Source organism: Papaver somniferum, chromosome 11 (genome assembly GCF_003573695.1).
Source record: "Papaver somniferum cultivar HN1 chromosome 11, ASM357369v1, whole genome shotgun sequence".
Taxonomy (NCBI): domain Eukaryota; kingdom Viridiplantae; phylum Streptophyta; class Magnoliopsida; order Ranunculales; family Papaveraceae; genus Papaver; species Papaver somniferum.
This window is the reverse complement of record NC_039368.1, coordinates 88,597,383-88,618,362: the sequence shown is the minus strand read 5'-3', so window position 1 is coordinate 88,618,362 and position 20,980 is coordinate 88,597,383. Positions and strand designations below refer to the sequence as shown.

The 20,980-nt window shown below is 33.3% G+C and overlaps 1 long non-coding RNA gene and 1 pseudogene across 2 annotated transcripts; both read left to right on the top strand.

The window, feature by feature from the left end:
* Positions 1-616: 616 nt before the first annotated feature.
* On the top strand, positions 617-716 carry LOC113325537 (annotated as a pseudogene).
* Positions 717-9,660: 8,944 nt separating this feature from the next.
* On the top strand, positions 9,661-14,336 carry LOC113325439. 2 transcript variants are annotated; one of them, XR_003348032.1, is made up of 4 exons: positions 9,661-10,298; positions 10,392-11,734; positions 12,053-12,846; positions 13,154-14,336. It is a non-coding gene; the product is annotated as an uncharacterized LOC113325439 (long non-coding RNA). The 2 variants fall into 2 exon arrangements; XR_003348031.1 differs by having other exon boundaries at positions 10,392-12,846.
* Positions 14,337-20,980: the final 6,644 nt, after the last annotated feature.

Below are 20,980 nucleotides of genomic sequence, written 5' to 3'. Positions count from 1 at the left end.
CGGATAACTGGAATTTTGCAGTTTGCTGAGTTAACAAGGCGAGAGATTCCTCTAAACTTAGGATTTTCTTATCTGACTGATTCTGAAACTGAGCTAGTCCTGAAGGATTCTTAGTATAGCCAAAACCTGGGGGAGCATTAGAATTACTAAACTGACCTTGACTTTGGCCCTTAGACCACGAAAGGTTCGGATGGTTTCTCCAACCAGGATTATAGGTTTCTGAATATGGGTCAATCTTTTGACGGTTATCAAATCTAGTGTTATTATAAAGAGCATTGGCCTGCTCTTCAATATTCTGGCCTTCCCAAAAAGGCTCCACTCTACCACTAGTCTGGCCCACTTCTAAGGCTTCTAACCTTTTTGCTATAGCAGCAATTTTGGCATCTGATTCATAGCCTCCTTCTACCCTATTAACGTTTCCTCTACTTAAAAGAATTTTTTCTGGGGTGCCCTACTATTTTCCCATTGCTGGGTTTTTTCGGCGATTTCATTAAAAAATTCCATCGCCGCATCAACAGTTTGGTTTTCAAATCCACCAGTGCATAGAGACTCAACCATGGTCGTTGTGGAATAATCTAAACCCTCATAAAGGATCTGAACTAGCCTAACCTTTTCTAAACCATGATGAGGACACTGGGATAATAAATCATTGAACCTTTCCAAATACCTATATAAAGATTCTCCCTCTTGTTGTGAAAATGTGCATATTTGCGTCCTAATAGACGATGTTTTGTGCCTAGGGAAAAACTTATTGAAAAAGGCAGATGTAAGTTGTTCATATGTCTCAATTGACTCGGAGTCCAAACTATACAGCCACGACTTGGCCTTATCTTTCAGGGAAAATGGGAATAACCTAAGTTTCAAAGCATCATCATCTAAGCCTCTAATTCTTAGAGTACTACAAATTTCCTCAAAATCCCTAACATGGTAATAAGGGTTTTCATTTTCTTTCCCTAAAAAGATTGGGAGCATCTGTAAGGTCCCAGGTTTCAGTTCATAGGGTGCCTCCGTTTCAGCTAACTTAATACACGAAGGACGGGTAGTCCTAGTTGGATTCAACAAAGCTTTCAAAGTTGCCATTTCTGGCGCTATCGGAGCAACAGGATTCTCTCCTCAGTCAAAGAACGTTCAAAAACAGACTCTTCAAAAGCCGGACTTTCTAGATTAAGGTAATCGAGACGCTTCGAACTACTAGGTTTCTCTTTAACAAATCTACCTAGTGCGTCTCTTTTACGTTCAGGCATACAATAGAATTTTCTAAATTGGAAGGGTAAGCAAACACAGATCAAGGCCGACTCAACCAAATCAAACCTATTGATTTCTAGCAAACAAAAAGCATGATGGCTCCACTTAGATTGTTTCTAGACCAGCTTCTAATCCTTCGAACGGGAATTCGTTACAATTTAAGCAAACCCCTCTGGAATCAATCCGAGTTAACGTAAGTTGAATAGAGGCGAGGGAAGCTCGGTGGAGCTTTGATACCCAAGGCCTCACCGGTATTACAAGGCGGCGCAGTCACGCATTCAACTTACAGAAACCGTCAAGAACTTCGAAGTATGCTTAAAAGAGTAACCAATATTTTTCGAATGACTTTCCTGTTAAGCTCGTTACCCTATCGGTCTCGTTCTAGTCAAAATTTTAGGCTTAGGTTCGCGTAGGTTACGTGTTCCTAAAGCGGGCAAGAAGAGAACGTGATGAAATCCGAACCCTTATCTTGTATGGCCAGGCCTTGCCCTTTACTAGAAAAATAAATGTGTATTCAGTCCTCAACATATATGCATACGAAGGAGTCCAGTAACTCGCTGACAGGGGATTCGCGAGTGTTTAGAATCTTACCTCCCGTTCCAGACGGGGGATGAATCGGTTGTAGTCGACTCGGGCCACTGACTCCGATGTCTAGTGTACGAACCCAAGGTGCAGAGACAATATCGTAATTGTCCTCCTTCTCTGCAAACAGTTTATATTTAAAGTACCCTTCCGTAGGGTAAAAAAAAAATAATGTCCCAAAGTCCAAAAGTCCAAAAAAATAAAGAAAAATTACAAAAATAATAAACCCTAATACAGTTTTTTTTTTAAATAAAATAAACAAACCCTAAACTAAAATTGTCTAAAATAAAATTGTCTCTTTTCTGTTTTTTGCTTTAATCTTTAGCTCCAAGTCTTTATGAAATCACCAAACTCCTTGGCTCAATTTTCTTTATGATCCAGAACCTGTAGACACAAGATAAATACCCAAAAACATAAAAAGGACAAAAAAATAAAAAAAATAAAAAATAAAAAAAATAAATCTAAAACCCTAAAAACAAGTCCGGCGCGGCGCCAAAAATTGATGTGATTTGTAGATAGTGGTAAAAGTGGTTCGATTCTCAGACTTGTGAAGGATATTAATTAGACTTAAATTCTAATATTAAAATAGAAAACTCACTAAAAATTATAGCAAACTCAATCAAAGATGATATCAATACTAAAAGAAACACTGAGGCTAAGATTCCACTATTTTCCAAGTTCAAAGTGATTAAACCAATACTTATATTTATGCAATTTTCTTGTTTAATTTGATTCTAAAATATTGCAACAAGTAGATTTTCAAAAGTAATAATTGTAAATACCAAGTATGAAGCATAAAAAGTCTTAAAACTAAGCATACTCCATCAAAATAGATCACAATCACTCAAATAAAAATCATATTCAATAATCGTTCAAGGCAAATAATCATATAATTATTGCAAATAAAAAGATAAAATAGAATATACCACTTTTTGTTGGAAAAATAGCTTCCTCTATCGCCTCAGCAATGGGGTTTAGCTCCTCATATTAATCATGATCTCAAAATGTGTGTTTGTTGCTCAAAAGATGATTAAAAGAGTGAAAAGTAATAACACAGACTGTTTGCAACAGTGTATTGGTGTTGCAAAACAGCTGTTACAATGGAACTGTTACAGAAAAACTGTTGCTTTGTCACTGATTTTAAGACCCTAAAATAAGACTGCCCTGAACAGCTTAATGTTCTTCAGTTGTTAAACAGCGACAGTGTTCTGCGACTGTTTACCGAGCGTCAATGTTCTTCGCGTTCTTCTTCTTCAGCAGCAACAGCAGCAGAAACAGAGTTTTGTAAAGCTCTGATTTCTTCTTCTCTGGCTCTCCTTAGGTTCCCAAAATCTCGACACCTCTTCTATATGACCCAAGACATCTATTTATATCAAAAATACCGATTAAATCTCTCCCAAATCTTTCAAAATCTCTTTCCTTCTCTTCACGGCCAAGTTGCGGCAATTTCTTTTTTTAGGATTTCTATGCGTTTCTGAGCTTTCCTTTTTATTCTAAGCTCTTACTTAGATAGATACAAATCTTTGGGAAGGTTTACAGCGTTTTAATCTCTCTAAAATTCCCTAAAACAGGTCACACACGTGACTTTCCATATTTTCTGTTGTGAGAAAAATCTGTCGATTGAGCCCAGTCTAATCGATTTAAACACCCATATCAGATTCCTAGACCCATAAGGAGTCTATCCTATGAAAATCAGAGGTTTAATCGACCTCAAACTCATCCAAATCACGATTGCCAAAACTGTTCTTTAACTGCACTTTTTCCCCGCCAAAATCCTGGTTTTTGAATGTTGAAGATGGTTGCCCCTTATCCAGAGTAGGGGTGCGATTAGCAATTGCCTGGAAATGGGATACCCCTTAGTAATTAGGTTACCCCTTATCCAAAGTGAGAGTCTGAATAGCAAATGTCCTTCGGGTGCTTTCCGACAACTTTTCGAGCCAATTTTTTCCAAAAATGTTTATTAGCCAAAAATACCTACAAATAAATGAAACACCATAATAAGTACAAAAATGAGCCCTAACAATATATAGAATCCAGACAAATCGGACACAAAAATGTGTCTATCATTATTACTTTCGCAATATGCAACCCTGTCAGACACCGGGAAGTTTTCCCAAAGCTTGTCTCTTCAACACGGGAAACATCATGCAATCAAAGAAGAGAGGACAGAGAGGAGGCCAAAGGGATATGAGGAAACACTCCGTCTCCAATGCAAGAGGACAGATTGACTCTAGAACAAGTTCATCACGAAACCATGGGTAGACAGTGTGTATTCCGTGGGAGGGAATCATGACCACGCAATAGAGTTATCCAAAAGCAGTGTTGTGTTTTCTGGCCTAGAAAAAACAAACACAAGAATTAGTTGTTACTTGGCTGAGAGATTCCAGAGGCAGATAACAGGTGAGATTTTAGTCCCAACAAATCCTCCAAATTTGCAATCAGTTGTGTACATGGAGATTGAAGACGCTGATTACTATTTTGCAGTCACCGAGGATCAATATAACAAGTGGTGGAAGAATAAGACTGTTGGACCTTATCTCACCGAGTCATACCATTCACAGAACGTCGATGAGATAATAGTGGGTATCACAGATCTTCCTCACCATTTGCTTCCTAATCATCCGCCTCATAACTAGATGTCACAGAACTATACTTATGGCACACATAATGAGCCCCTGTCACAATTGCCGGAGACAGATTTCACTTTGCCATTTTCCAATGCAGTCAGCGAAGAAGAGCCAGTACAAGTTCCAAGGCATCCTTATCCATATGACTTTTCTACAATGGGTTTGACATTGGTAAGTAAATTTACCTTTGTTTGCATTTTCATTTTAAGTTTCTTGAATATTTAACTAAATCTCGCTAGTTTATACTTGTAGGAGGATTTCTATAGTTATATACAACAACAATATTCATTCCATCTTGGAAATCGTGAAGTCGTATGGATGGAGTTATTGCGTTGAGCTACAACTTCATGTTCATCATCTTGCAGATCTTCTTATTCTTCAATACCATCTGTCTTTTCCCAACAACCAAACAATCAAGAAGATCTTTCATTGGGTGGTACAACCCTGCGCGTTGGGTAAAACTTCACCAAGAACTCAATACACACATTTGGCAACGACGTGGAAATGGTTTGAGAGATTGTGATATTCCGAACACTGTGATGGATGATGCGTTACCGGAAGTTCATGAGGGTACAAACGACGTGGATACTGATGAAGATTACTACGAATATGAAGGAGATGGGTTATTTTATGAGATTGGAAAATTTCATAATATTCCAATCTCATATTACGGATGAAGATTACTATGTTATGGTAAATTTCATATTCACTACTTTATTTAACCATAATATTCCTTTTTCTTTTAAGCACGTTTCCATTAAGTAATTTTTTTAATTAGTTCTTGTAATAACTCTGTAATACTTCATTCAAGCACGTTTTTATTTAAGTATGTTTACAATAACATTACATATTTAACTTGAACTTCATGATACTTCTTCATGTTTATTATACTTCATTCAACTCAAATTCGAGCTCCAAATATCTCCATTGTCGTGGCACGAATGAATGACATTCCTTGATCCGCTTGGTATACAACCATAGCATCTTCACGATTACCATTTGATGCCCTCAATGAAATTATAAACACCTAGCAATAACGCTTGATGCATGCTAACCGACTCTCAAGGCTTCCTCGGCTTCTTCCATTAAAATTACCATTGATTCTCACGAATTCTTCAAGAAATTGTTCCCAAAAATTGTTGCGTGTTTGAGACGTACCTTAAGGACTTTTGTCACGAATTTTACAAAAACTTCTCACCAAGTCATTTTCTTCCGCAAGTATTCAACAAATCCATCCATGGTTGAATTGAGAATGTAGGTGCAGAAGAAAAGAGTGAAACTTCAAAGTTTGGGTGGGGATGTTGAGTTTATGTATTGAATTTAAATAGAGGTAGGAGAACTGATCGGAACCTAGTGAATTTACTGGTCGTTTGGGTTGTGTTGTACCATTAAGTACGGAGTGCTATCAGTTGTCAGATCAGAATACAGCCATTATTCTCAACAACTAGAAATCCAACGCGTAACCAAACATCGCAGCTGTGCTGTACCATTCAAATCGAGTAGTTTAACCCATCTGATAAAAAAAGACTGTTATTTTCAACGCTTCTGGTTTACTAGCCATTTGAAATATCAACAACTATATTTTCAGGCGACCCTATAAATAGAGAACCACTTTTGCTTCATACGTCACACCAAAGTCAATTGATTCTCTTCTTTATTGATTTTTTTCTTCTTATTCTTTATCTACAATTCTGTTAATACAAAATATGTCACACTTTCAACTAAAATAGGATGATGCACTAATTAATTCTTGGATTATAGTAATCAACGATTCGATTAGAGGAAAAGATCAAAAAGGTAAAGAATTTTGGAAGAGTTTGTTAAAAGATGACCTAATGGTGGAAACAAGGACAAAAAGTCATTGCATGCAATCAAGGTGTAACACGTTGAGAGCAGAAGTGAACATATATATTTCACACATCAGACCCTACTTCTGGAACAAACCTACAAGATTGACGGAAGCCGATTATGTAAGTACCTGAAATGTTTTTGATGTTTTTGATTAGTTTTTCAAAGAGCGGGACACTAATACATTTTTTTCCACAATAACACGAAGGAAAATTGAATTATGAAGCAGAAGTTAAGAAACCTTGGAGACATGAATCGGTTTTCCATCTCCTGGAGACCTATCAACCATACTACAATTCAAAGGTGAATAATGATGATGGACCTACTCAAAACACTCAACCTAGCCAAAATACTGAAGTTGATACTTCCGCTCTAGTAAGTATGGATGAATATTTGGAGGATATGGCAATGTTTGAGAGCTCACCATCTATCCCTTGTTCTGAAATCTCAGACATATCGCATTGAAGAAGTTATTTCGACCAAACAGATGATGTTAGAGGTGCAGGGAGAGATTCTTTCAAACGAAGAGCTCGTGAGGCTGAAGCATGAAGAGACTAGTTGACAAAATGGATAAGCTCATAGGACTTCTTGAATAAGCGCAAGCACAAAGGGTTTCCAAGTATGAAACTAAGGAAGAGTACCTTAAAAAGAACATGGAGAACACTGCAATCTTGGCACAAACTCAACAAAGAGAAGCTGACTTGAAGATCCTACGCCAAAATATGAATGTAGTAGAGGATTGGGAGAAACCCCTCTACAAAAAAATGAAGAACGAGATTTTCCATAATGGCTTAGAACCTATCCCCTAAATTAAGTTATTTATAAGTTCATTTCATTTTTGAATTTTAAATTAGAAGTAGAATTTTGATTTCATTCTACTTTTTAATTTTTAGAAGTAGAATTTAGTTTGAATATACTTTTTTAATTTTAGAAGTAGAATTTTAATTTCAATATACTTTTTAATTTCTTCAAAAAATATTATAACCTTGTTTTGCAATGTAGAAAGAATTCCTTAGTTTGGTAAATTTTCAAAATTTGAAACAAACAACCGTTTGGAACAAATTGTCAAACATTTCAAAATTCAAAATTTGAAAACATATCCGTTTGGTGATGTAACATGAGTGTGAGAAAACATGGTTAAATAAGCATTTAATTGTTGATGGTGCAAACTAGGTGTAGGAAAAAATGGTGAAACTATGGGGGCGCGTTCCCATTCAGCGCGGAAGTGCCGCACATTTCCATTCCGTACTGACAGGATGCGATGTACCATTCAGCACAGATACCATGGAATATTCCACTCTGCGTTGAACCAAACATAGAATAAGTGATTTTCTTCGCGCTGAACCATTCAGCGAAACTATCTCGCTACTAGTTCATATGCGAGATATATCTAGAAAGGGAAGTAGTGTTAAAGAATGGACAACACTTTTTTTTTCTAATCTGCAACGCTTTTTGTCTACTCAAAGCAGCCAAATCTAGTCCGTAAAACTTAGCCCGAATATCATGCATATTTTATAATTTTATGGCTACTAATGAGGTATCAGTTTAGGACGAATGATAGCAACAAACACTTTATCTTATATGGGACTAGTTTATCACCCGTGTGATGCACGGGTTTATTTCTTTCTTGTGGAATTTTGGAATGATGTTTACAACTAATTTCTACTAAAACCTAAAAATTATAAAAAGAAAAATGGTAAAAAGCAATAAGCTAATATTTAAGTTGGTGCCCAAAAAAATAAAACAAAAAAAGGACAAAACAAATATGAATTTTGTGGGAGACAATGCATTGAAAATGAAATTCTTTTAGCATTCTTTGACGTCCTCTTTTTCTTGGCTCACACTTTTCCACCTCTTCGGCGTCCCTATTAGGAACAGTCGCTATCTTGGACATAAATATTCTTCATTTTCTCTTTGTCTTGGTTCCCATGTTGAAACCAAAAAAACAACAAATAGAAGAAAAAAAATATTTATTATCCTCAAATCATTAAATATTGCCAAAAAAAATCTTCTAGGTTGTTCTCCTTCACAATATTATGTAAATGTATCATTGTATTTCTTGAAAAATATCGGTGCGAAGGTAGTAGTTATTAGGATATCTAATTCCCGATACCTTTTTACAGAGCTTTTTGATGCTACATTACATGAACTGTTTTCTACTTACATGATTTAATTGTCCTAAGCAGTTTAAGAAGGAAAAAACATCGCCCCGACTACTTTTGTATGCGGCCCCTCTTCATTTTCTGACACCTATTCTCTATATAAAAACAGAGTTTTTTCGAGCGACGTGGTTAATCGGAGCTTCTGGTTGATTTTGGCCCCACCGAATTTTTAAAAAGGAAGTTTATTTGACGAGTACCATAAGGAAAAGTGCAAAATGATTCCACGGATTTTTTTTGTAAACAAATATTTTGTTTCCAATAAAAGTTTATCTCAAAAAATAAAATATTAACAAAAATAATTAAGTCATGCATTCACAGTTTCACCCAAAAACTAAATTAATCATGTATCAATCACGAAAATAATCACGCAATCAATCGCATCATCAATTATAACATTAATAAATTTAAAAAAAAAAATTATGAAAAATATATCCAATGTCCAATGTCCTGTTACAATTCTTCGAATTTCTCTTTTCCTAATTACAATTTCGTTCTATCAATTAAAATCAATTATTCCCGATGACACTTCCGATAATGATAAACTTAAAAAAATGATTAAATTGATTGTGGATACTAACCTTTCGATCATAGAATGTGTCTCTCTTGCAAATAACTTTATTGTTAATCCTGTTTGACAACAAAAAAATTGCACAATCGTAAGAATTTGAAACAAAATAATAGGAACAAATATTGATTAGCATATAATCGAGCAAACAAACAAAAAAGTAACGGGCTAAGCTCATACAAAACAATCATAAAAAAAACGAGCAATGTTGTTGAATTAGTTAACGTCATTTACACGTTACTTTTTTTTAAATTTTGTTTATACCATAATTAAAACAAAATAGATGTAAAATAAATTAAAAAAAAAAGAAAGATTAAAAAGGTGAATTGTTAATTTTGTTATGTCTTGATATGCCTTGGATTTTGTATACTAATATGTTTCCAACCACTGATTATGATGATATGGATATAATATATATGTCCAAATTTAAAGAGATTTTGATACATATCACGATTTTATTCCTTAAATTAAATATTGTTTTACCTATTTTGAGGTTTTGTTTTCCTGGAAATTTCTTGCTCATGCTATCTATATAAAGTGCTCTGCAAGGTTGGGATCACGTGGTGAGTTTTTTTCCGCTAAGGTTTTTTCTTTTTACTTTTTTATTATTCATTTTTTTATTATTGTTAATAATAGTAATGAATATCGGATCTTTATGATGATGTTTGGTTTTTGATTTGCAGATGTTGGTTGTGAATCTCTTTGCTTTAGTGGCGATAAATCAACATTCAATGATGTTGTGTAAAGATGAGGTGATGAGTTTGATATTTTGTTTCTTAGAATTTGTGTTTTGAGCATTTTTAGTTTTCCATGGGAAAAAGAATTTGGGGCAAATAATATGTGTACCTGAAACCAGATCTACTTTCTGTTTATTCTTACACTGGAAATTAAAATTCTTGTTTTTTCTAATTTTTGGGTTCATCATTTACTGCCTTCAGCAGTAGCATGACTTACTCTATTTTTTTTCCCAATTTTAATTTTTTTGTTTGTTTTCTGCATTTGCTGCCTTCAACAGTAGCACGACTTATTCTATTTTTCTTTTCCCAATTCATAATTTTTTTTTGTTTCCTCATTAATGCATGATGCAGTTTCTTTTCAACCAGATTATAGTAAGAAATTTACGAATATCAATCGATATTATTTCCAAGATTTAGTTTTTGCCTTCTTCAGAAAATAAATATGGATACCATAAATTATTTCCAATAAATCGTCTTCTATTTATGGAATTTCCGGGCTTGGTCGAATTCTATATAAAGCACTCGCACAAAGGTAAACTCTTATCATTTACCCTATTGTTTTTTTCTTCTCCTATAATTTTATTGTTTTTTAGTTTTTTATTTTGGAAATTGATTTTTTTTGCAGATGATGGTGATATATCCTCGCAGCGAAGGATGAAGCAATGAACTTTTATCTTTCATAGTTCACAGTTTTTCCTTAAACATCTTTTATTACGCAACCGTTTTTTTTTAATTCCTTTATTCCTTTTATTGTTTAGTATTTTTGTTCCTTTTAATTTATATTGAGTTTTATTTTGCAGTTGATCTTAATCGTTCCTCATAGTCAATATTGAAACAATAAAATTAAATCTGGACGTTTACTTTCGTACGAGTGTATATGTGAGGTAATGAGCATCTTTTTCTATGGTTATCTTTGTTTCGTATCTTTATTGCTACCGTTCCTATGATTTTTTCCCTTTTATGATTTTGCGCCTATGATTTTGTCCATGCTGCTTCACTTTTGTGATGTGTGATCGAAGCAATTCAAGGATGAATGAGATACAAAATGATGAATGAGTTTCAATATTATTTTTCATTCCATAAAAAAAAAGATTATCATTCTTAAATGTGTAGAAAATGCTCAATATATCTCAATTGTGTACAAAAGAAAACACAAAAAATAAAATAAATTATATTCCTGGACATGAAAATAGATATTTAACATTTTTTGTACAATAACTTTTTTGGATCGTTAAATAAGGTATTAATTAGACAAAATATTGCAACAAATAACATAGTTATCGGAAAATATTCTGCTATCCAAAAATATACTAAAAATTATAAGAAATTTATTATATTATTTCCAAAACTAAGGTTAATGAATTTTGCAGGCTTTGCTCTATATAAAGCACTCAAGAATAGGACAAGACATTATTTGCACGTCGCTTTTTCTTCTACGGTATTGTTCGAGTTTTTTTTTTTTATTATTATTTGTTGATCAATGATTTGCGTTTGTTTTTTGTTTTCCAGGTACGTTCAAAAGTGTTTCATGGGAAACTCGAAAGTGTTTATGGAAATCCTGATCAATTTCCGCAGGAGGTAAAGGATTTGGTATATCTCTTTGGAATTTTTGAATCTTCTTATATGCAAGTTGATTAAATATTGTGATACCCAATATAAGTTGATTCTGAAATTTGGCACCATGGGGTGATAACGCGAGCTCTTTTCTCTTTGCAAGTTTGACGTTGCGCCTTAAAATTGGACAAAATATTGCACATTTCTTTTTTGTTATTCGGTATTGATCGTAGTTTTTGTTTTTGTTTTGCAAGTACGCTCAAAAGCTTTTCATCTACGGTGTTGGTCGTGTTTTTTCTTTTTCTTATTGTTGGTTGATTACTAATATGCATTTGTTTTGCAAGTATGCTCAAGCTTTTCATGGGAAGCTCGAAAGTACTTATGGGAATCCTGATAAATTTCCGCAAGGATTTGGTATATCTCTTTTGAATCTTTGAATCTACTTAATTATATGCAAGTTCGATGTTGCACCCTAAAATCGCAAATACATTCTTGTAATAAATGCTAATTGTACTTCATAAATGGAGTAATCGCTTAGGCTAGCTTAGATTAAGCTGTCACATATACCATCACACTATTTTTTTTAGGTTTTATGATCACATGAGAAACGTAATCAATTTGAATATTTTTAAATCAACAATATATGTCAAGAAGATTGTCATATGAGACCATTGCAGATTTGCGGTAACTTGAATGAATGTTGTTAACTAATAATTTCTTTGTTATTTGTAGGATTATCTGTGTTTTCTTGGTTTAGGATCAGGAGATTGTCAAGAAGGTTTTTAAGATCAAGAAACAGAAGGAGAATGTTGAAAATAGATAGATTTGTAAAAACTTTTTTGGGTTATATTAGATGAAGGAAATTTCGACTTTCAAGTATATAACAAATGCGTGTTTTCATGTTTTTGGTTTGGTTCGACTAAATCGTTTCTTTTGCGTAAAGGTTAATTTAGGTTCTTTGTGTTTATGAAGACCCTGAATTTGTATGGGGTGGCATCCAAGGGTGCAATTCAAGGAGATGCAAAATGATGAATGAGTTTCAATATTATTTTTCATTCCATTAAAAAAAGATTCTCATTCTTAAATGTGTATAAAATGCTCAATATATCTCGATTTTGTACAAAAGCAAACACAAAAAATAAAATAAAAAATATTAATTATATTCCTGGACATGAAAATAGATATTTAACATTTTTTGTACAATATATTTTTTGGATTGTTAAATAAGGTATTAATTAGACAAAATATTGGAACAAATAACATAGTTATCGGAAAATATTCTGCTATCCAAAAATATACTAAAAACTATAAGAAATTTATTATATTATTTCCAAAACTCGGTTTTGCTCTATATAAAACACTCAAGAATAGGACAAGACATTATTTGCACGTCGCTTTTTCTTCTACGGTATTGTTCAAGTTTTTTCTTTTTATTATTATTTGTTGATCAATGATTTGCGTTTGTTTTTTGTTTTCCAGGTATGTTAAAAAGTGTTTATGGGAATCCTGATCAATTTCCGCAAGAGGTAAAGGATTTGTTATATCTCTTTGGAATTTTTGAATCTTCTTCTATGCAAGTTGATTAAAAATTGTGATGCCCGATATAAGTTGATTTTGAAATTTGGCACCATGGGTGATAACGCGAGCTCTTTTCTGTTTGCAATTTTGAAGTTGCACCTTAAAATTGGACATTGCTTTTTTGTTCTTCGGTATTGATCGTAGTTTTTGTTTTTGTTTTGCAAGTACGCTCACAATATTTTCATCTATGATATTGGTCGTGTTTTTTTCTTTTTCTTATTGTTGGTTGATTACTAATATGCATTTGTTTTGCAGGTATGCTCAAGCTTTTCATGGGAAGCTCGAAAGTACTTATGGGAATCTTGATAAATTTCCGCAAGGATTTGGTATATCTCTTTTGAATCTTTAAATCTACTTAATTATATGCAAGTTCGATGTTGCACCCTAAAATCGCAAATACATTCTTGCAAGAAATGCTAATTGTACTTCATAAATGGAGTAATCGCTTAGGCTAGCCTAGATTAAGCTGTCACATATACCATCACACTTTTTTTTTTAGGTTTTATGATCATATGAAAAACGTAATCAATTTGAATATTTTTAAATCAATAATATATGTCAAGAAGATTGTCATATGAGGCCACTGCATATTTGCGGTAACTTGAATGATTGTTGTTAACTAAAAATTTCTTTGTTATTTGTAAGATTATCTGTGTTTCTTGGTTTAGGAGCAGGAGATTGTCAAGAAGGTTTTTAAGATCAAGAAACATAAGGAGAATGTTGGAAACAGATAGATTTGTAAAAACTTTTTTGGGTTATATTAGATGAAGGAAATTTTGACTTTCAAGTAGATTACAAATGCGTGTTTTCATGTTGTTGGTTTGGTTCGACTAAATCGTTTCTTTTGCGTAAAGGTTAATTTAGGTTCTTTGTGTTTATGAAGACCCTGAATTTGTATGGGATGGCATCCAAGGTTTCGACAAGGTTGTCGACTGCATTATAAGTTCTTGGCTTATCTGCATTCGTATCAAATACCAATAGTTGTAAAGGTTGCACTCGAATTCCAATCGATTTGAAGACGAAATATTATAGGTAATATGGCATATATAACAATGGTGCAGACTTAATATTATATTGTATGATACTCTTGAGGACTTAATTGGGGAGAATAAGGTAACATCCAAGCGAATTATCCCTAAAGAAGAGCTATAATGTCCCCAGACATACCTGATACTTCTCTTCCTCGAAGCCTCGAAAACAGAACTTACTTCTCCTGCTTACTCCAACAAATCTTAGTCCTCCTCCGCCTGCCCAACGGGACATCCTTATTAACCGTCAGTCGTGCAAGGAAAGTGACAAACGAGCTGATGGATATGCAGCTTATTAGATTTTTTACACTTCAGCATCCACTGGAGTTTTGGGTTTGTAAAAAACTGATTCCAGGTACTTTAATAATAATAAAAAGTCTCTCCAACGGAATGTTTCTTTGACATGCAAAAGGGCCTTATGTATCGGTGTGGTTAGCCGCGACAACAATTGTTCAAACTAGAGTGATTCCGAACTACAAGAACCTACTTTAGGAATAGCATTTTTGCATACTTGTAGCACATCCAACATATAAAATTGACTTATAAATTAAGGAGTTACGAATTAGTGGGTGGTTCCCTAATGATATTGTGGGTTCTTACAATAATGTGTCTGTTGATATCCTACCCAGAGTCGCGTCTTTTCGTTGTAATTTTTTAGGATGTTAAATAGAATCCAAAGATAGTGTTGGTGCTAGGATTGATTACTAGATACGGCTCCTAACACATATTTCCAACTGTATTAAGAAATATGTTACCTGAAATATATTAGATGGTGGGAAAGTTTCCAATCAAGACTACTGTTGGGGTATACACAAGCTCCAACAAGATATCAACCTGAAATTGCAACTCACAGTACCTTGGAAAACAAACTAAAATTTTCATTTAGTTAGCGACATCAACCGGCGTTTGGCGTACACATAGTTACGATTCCGATGCATGCTTTGGTATTCTTGAGTTCCATGGGAACAAAATTTTATTTTTTGTTAATGAAATAATTGATGCAGGAAATCAATTAAACAAGTTAGGCTGTTGGAGCCGGTAACTCCGTTACTAGCAAGACTAAATCGTTTGCGACGTAGGGTGCGATATTAGAGAAGAAAAATAAGAGAAAACGTGGAATACGTCTCAGTGAGATGTATGTACATATATGTATGTATTATTGTTCAACTTGCATGAGATATTAAATTACTGTTTTAAATGCATTTTTAGTTTCCGAATGAGGAATACAGTTACAGGAGTAGTTCCGATATTTCCAAGGATGGATCCAGAAGAAGCAAGGGTAAACCGTAGCATGAATAGAGATGCAATCATGTGAAGATATACCAAAGATTTGATTTGGGTACAAGTTGAGTTTGTATGTAATTCCTAAATTAAATACACAAAACTTGTATCTCAACGATGCCACGATGAAGCGTCAGGAACGCGTGAGTATCATGCTTTAGATTGCAAGGATAGTCAAGGGACGAACACTTATCAGGGATAGTCATTTGTACTTGAAATATGTAGTTGATGCAGAAGGGAATTTTCATTTGGGAGATGATTAGAGAACTGACTTACGCATGCTTTCCAACAAAGTTCATTTGGAGCAATAACCTGACGCAATGGAGTAGAAGAAAACAACAAAATGGATGATAAGAAGAAAAAGAAAACGAAATGAATTTGGTAGATCGATTGTTTAGGAACTTGAATCCTCAGTGTGCTGGCTGCATCTAGCTTATCAACAACAACAAAAAAAGACTGCACAATTCTCATCATACTACATGCAGCAGAAAGGTATTTTCTTCGTATGCTGAACATTTTCGAAGGACCGTGTAGCCATCTGCAAGACTTATAGAGAAGAACGTATTGTACTTGGATTATTCCACTGTGACAGTGACATAAAATACTAAAAATGCGTCGGTTTGGATTACAAATGATTAACCATATAATGAACTGCATTTAACATATAAGATGCGTGGATAATGTTGTTTTTCTATGGTGTATATAACTTGAGTGACTAAGATACTCGGATAATGTTGTTTTTAAAGAAAATGTGAGCACCCAATTTTATGATGGAACATGAACCAAAAATCCAAACTAAAAATTAAAAAAGATCAGATATTGTTTTATAAATTGCATGTATAAGTTTTAACCTATGATACCGTTGTACGGAAGACATGAACTTGATACAATCATAAAACAAGCTTATCAAAAAACTGGCCTTGGTTTGGTTAATCAACTCCCTCTCCCCCCACTAAGGAACAATAATTCCTCGCTCCACTATTGCTTGGCGTATACTATATGTATGAGATTTGTGAACGCAGATACATTTTTATTCGAAAAGACGGTGATGATTTGGAGAGACTCTGTAATCCGTTTCAGTGGAAATCACCAGGAAAGGGCCGTCTTAGGGGCAAGGCGGACTAGGCGGTCGCCTAGGGCCCCAAATTTTAAGGGGTAAAAATAAAAAAATATTCTTATAATAGTAGTTAATGTGTAACATATAATGAGTAAAGTGTTCTGTCTCACTTATTTGCATTACAAATAATTTGTAACACTTATAGTTGTTAGTAAATGGTTTGTAACAGCTACAAAAGTTATTTAAAATCTTAGCTTTTGAAAACAGCAACCAGTTTGAGCGGTAGTTTATGCCAAAATTTCGGCTTAGAACCCAAAATCAAACCAAAATAGCTGAAATTTTTGTTACGGCCATAGCCTAATTCAAGTTATCACGTTAAACATATAAAATCTATTTTCCTATAATCTAAAACTTTAACTCTTACAATGATTTGGTAACCCATAAAAAACCCCAAATTTCAAGTTCGCATAGGACACACTAGACGAGTAAGACGGCCTTACGCCAGGGAAGTAATTATAGTTTCTATATAAGTCAAAATACATGAACAAATGAAAGTGTTTCCGGTTCAACATGATTTGCTCCATCAAAAATACAAGTGGGTTACAACATTGTGTAATTATGTTTTCTGAATTAATTAATAACTTGTGTGGATCCTTGAATGTTTGTAATTTCTATTTTGTATTTCTTCTATCTTTTATTAAGTGTCTTATTTGACTAAGTCAAGTTATTAAAGGGACCGGTGAGAATCTCGTGACCAACCATATCAAATGTTATATTATTACTGATAAAAAGAAATGTATCAGGTAATTTTATTATTCTGGGGAATGTTTAAAAGAATCTTATAGCCATAAATATTTTTATTTAGAAAATATAGCCGCAAATATTTTTATTTAGAAAGGGAATGGAGATAGATAAAAAAACTTTATTAAGAATCTGATAGTTAATATTTTTATTTATTTAAAAAGGAATGAAAGTTGATAAGAAACATCTTAAATAGATTTGTTTATTTATATATTGAGATACAATTTAAAATTTAGGATTAAGTTTATATTAAAAATGATTAGTTTAATGAGAAAATATGTCTATAAAAAGAGCGGATAAATAAAAAGGACATACCAAAACAGAATAGAAGACAGATAAATTAAAAAAGACAGAGAGAGTATTTGATTTTGATTTTTTTATGTTATTTTAGTTCTAATTATTCTTTATTTAGTGATTAATTTTCATTTAAAGTATTTTTAGTTTTATGCAAAGAAAGAAAACCAGAAAAAGTTATTAAGTTATCGAAAAAATTACTACATCTATTTAACCTCAATGATATACCAAAAATATCGAAGGACATCATCGAAACTGGGGAGCTTATAAAAAATCAAATGGCCAAACGAGAATCTTTTGAGCAGATTATCATGTATCGCGATCTCTATGACGCTTTTGCTGATGAAGTACATGCACATAATGATTGAATGGACCAGAAAATGCAAAAATAAAATACATTAAAAAGCAAAAAAAGAAAAGCATAAACTCCAGAATTTAAAAAATATCAAAACTAGAAAAAGTCTGAAAGGCATAACTTTTTAATCTGTTTTCTTTTATTACATTGCGTTTTTATTAGTTTATTGGATGTTTTATTAATTTTCAGGATCATAAGCTTATTAAATTTTAAAACATCGAGATACTGGCCCGTGCATATCACGGGTGACCAACTAGTTTAACTAAAAAACTTGCCCCCTCTAAATCCCCTTAACTGTTTCACTTTTTAAGAAAAAGTAGGAAGTTATAGAAAGAAAAAAGAAAAGCAGTTAGGTAATAAAACTGTTTTCCAAAAAAATTTCTTACTTTATGCGATGTGTCATCATTTAAAGAGGGACCACATACTTGAAGTATCTGGCCCGACCACATCGTAGCCACACCGAAAAAACATATATTTTTTCTCGGGTAGTTTAAGAAGATAAAAACGTAATTCTTCCAGCTCTATTACGTGTTTTGTTTCGAAACGCGCACCATCATATTTTTAAAACCTCTGATTTGTGGTTTTTATAAAGAAGATAATTAGGGTTGGACATATATATTTTTGTTGACTACTGAGAATTGTTTCTATATGTTGTTTGGATTTTAAAGATATTTGGTCTCGATTATTTAGAACATGTACGTTTATGCACATTTGGTAAGAGTGATAGGTCCCACCGAGATCAATGCAATTACAGAGTGCCAGGGTAAAGGATGAATTGCACCATGAGAATTGTGAGTATTCATCAACTTAATTAAGGTTAAGAAAATGGTCTTAATTTGTTAAATAACTTGTTAAGCAACAATTGATGTGAAAGATGATTGTCCTGCAAGGATTTTTCAAATGGTATCATTGCTAGCTAACTCCATAACACATCCATATGATGTGCAAACTCGCTCCATAATACGACAGGAAAAACCACTCCATGATGCCGGAAGTTGGAACTAATGAATTCGTGACTTAGAAAAAATCTATCAAAACAACTACCAAAACAATACATGCATACTTGTAGTTCCTAAAATATCAAACAAAGTTATTCTTAAGAAAAAACAACCTAAAGTTCAGCAAAAGAATAATAGAGAAACTCTAAATAATTAGTCCAAAGGAAACAAATTTAAAACCAAATCATAATAGATTTGTATTCACCAATCACATTATGTAGGCCACTGGATGATGAACAATACGGTATAATATAATCTGGTATTATCAGATACGTATTGACACACATCCCGTGAATTCTTCTTCTTGATGAAGATAATCTTCAAATTTGTTGGTCCATACGATGTATTTGAAATGCCAATGTATGTTAGATTTTCATTTTCACCAAAGCTTCTACTCTCAAGTATAATCAGGCATTGTGTAAACCTTGTATCGTTCCCAGTTCTCATCCATTTGAATAAATAAAATGTACCTTTTGAGTCACGGCTATGAACTCGCCGAGAATTCATCAATTTTGGTGAAGTTTATGATCCACTTTTTGAGTGTGATAGTGAAGCTCAGTACATGTCCAAAAAATTTGTTTAAAATGCCATGTGGCATGAAAAATAAGTTTCCCTCAGATGGTAAATATGGCAAATTTTGATTAAAAATATAAATTTAATTATGTTCGGTGGGACCCTAATGAATAAAAAATATATTTATGTTTGTGTGGTGGGGTATTTATAAAAATTTTAGTATTATAATATATTTAGTGGGACCCTTTAAATATAAAAATATATTAGAATAATTAAAAAGTAGGAGAGAAATAGAAATTATATACAATATATATAAAATTATTCGGAGATGGAAAGACCATCGAGCGATAGAGTCTCTATCGCCCAACTCCATAGCATATGTTTGTATATATGTTATATTTGACATATAAGCGTATATGTTTGGCAATTTGGCAATACCCATAATGAGTGCATATATAAAACAAATATAATGGTTCTACATGCATAGGAATAAGCCTAGTGGTTATATCAAAATTTGTTTAGAGGATAAGAAGCTTGCATTCTACTACCACAATTATCTTTTATGTATTCTCCAAAACATCTACCTACAAAATATATGTGCCATATCTAGCAGCAACCACACTATAGTCTAATATTGCTCCTTCGCATGTATGAGAGCCTCAAACACTCGTACACACCTTAAATTATTATAATATTTGTTTTAGATTGAGCTACAATGCGTACAATTATATGGTATTTGATATGATGCAGATAAGGGTCATGCGTAGAAGAAAATAAATGATAATACTTATCCATTTCATTTTTTTCCTCCAATATGTTGACCTTAAAGAAAAACTATACTCGTAAGGAATATTAAATATTTTCTAATTTTTATGGCTATTGGTCTTATATTTTGTGGAATCTCATTGTTCGGTATACAAAGTGCGGTTAGCATTGCTTGCAGGAATGTATTTGGGGTTTTAGAAAAGAGTTCGTCGTTGCGCACCAAAGGACAAAATTCTAATCATTGGGTATCACAATATTATTACTCTACCAAAAAAACCGTTAATCCCCCTATGTACGGTAAAAAAAGGTATCACCGTTTCAGTATTTGAAAGCTTCAGAACTTAACCAAAAATAATTTTACTGTTTCAGTAGATATTTTGGTTGAGGCCTTGACAGCTGGGTTGGATACACCACTAAGTTCAGCGCCTCTTTGCAGCTAGTGCTATTTCAGCAAGTTTTTTCATTAATGCCGATCTTACAACCAAGAGACCCATTTTTCGTTAGACATGATCTCCATACAACTAAGAGAGTGCGCCAACAATTTTATTGATCTTTTTTTTCTTGGAAAAACTCGTGTGGAGATTTAATTAATAAAAGGAAAAGCAAACAAAATGAGGGTCACAGGCCAAACCTCACGAAAAAGAGGAAAACAAAAAAAGAAAGCATGCTAAAAATTATTTGAACCGATAAAAAGACAGACTTGATCTGTCACACCCAAACTATTGAGACCGTGTAGTAGCACAACAATTCTATTAATCCATACCATCAATCCGTGCAAAGATATTTTTTGTTACCTTAATAATCATAAAATCCGTGCCTCTTTTGTTACCAACAACAAATAAAACATACTAAAAACGAAAAAGAAAAAAAAATAATATTTATTGAACATGATCTGTGTTGAGATTAAACAAACCTTAATAATCGTAAAATTGTTGATTAGTCGACCAGCAGCGCAAAAACATACTAAAAATGAGAAAAAAAAAAGAAAAG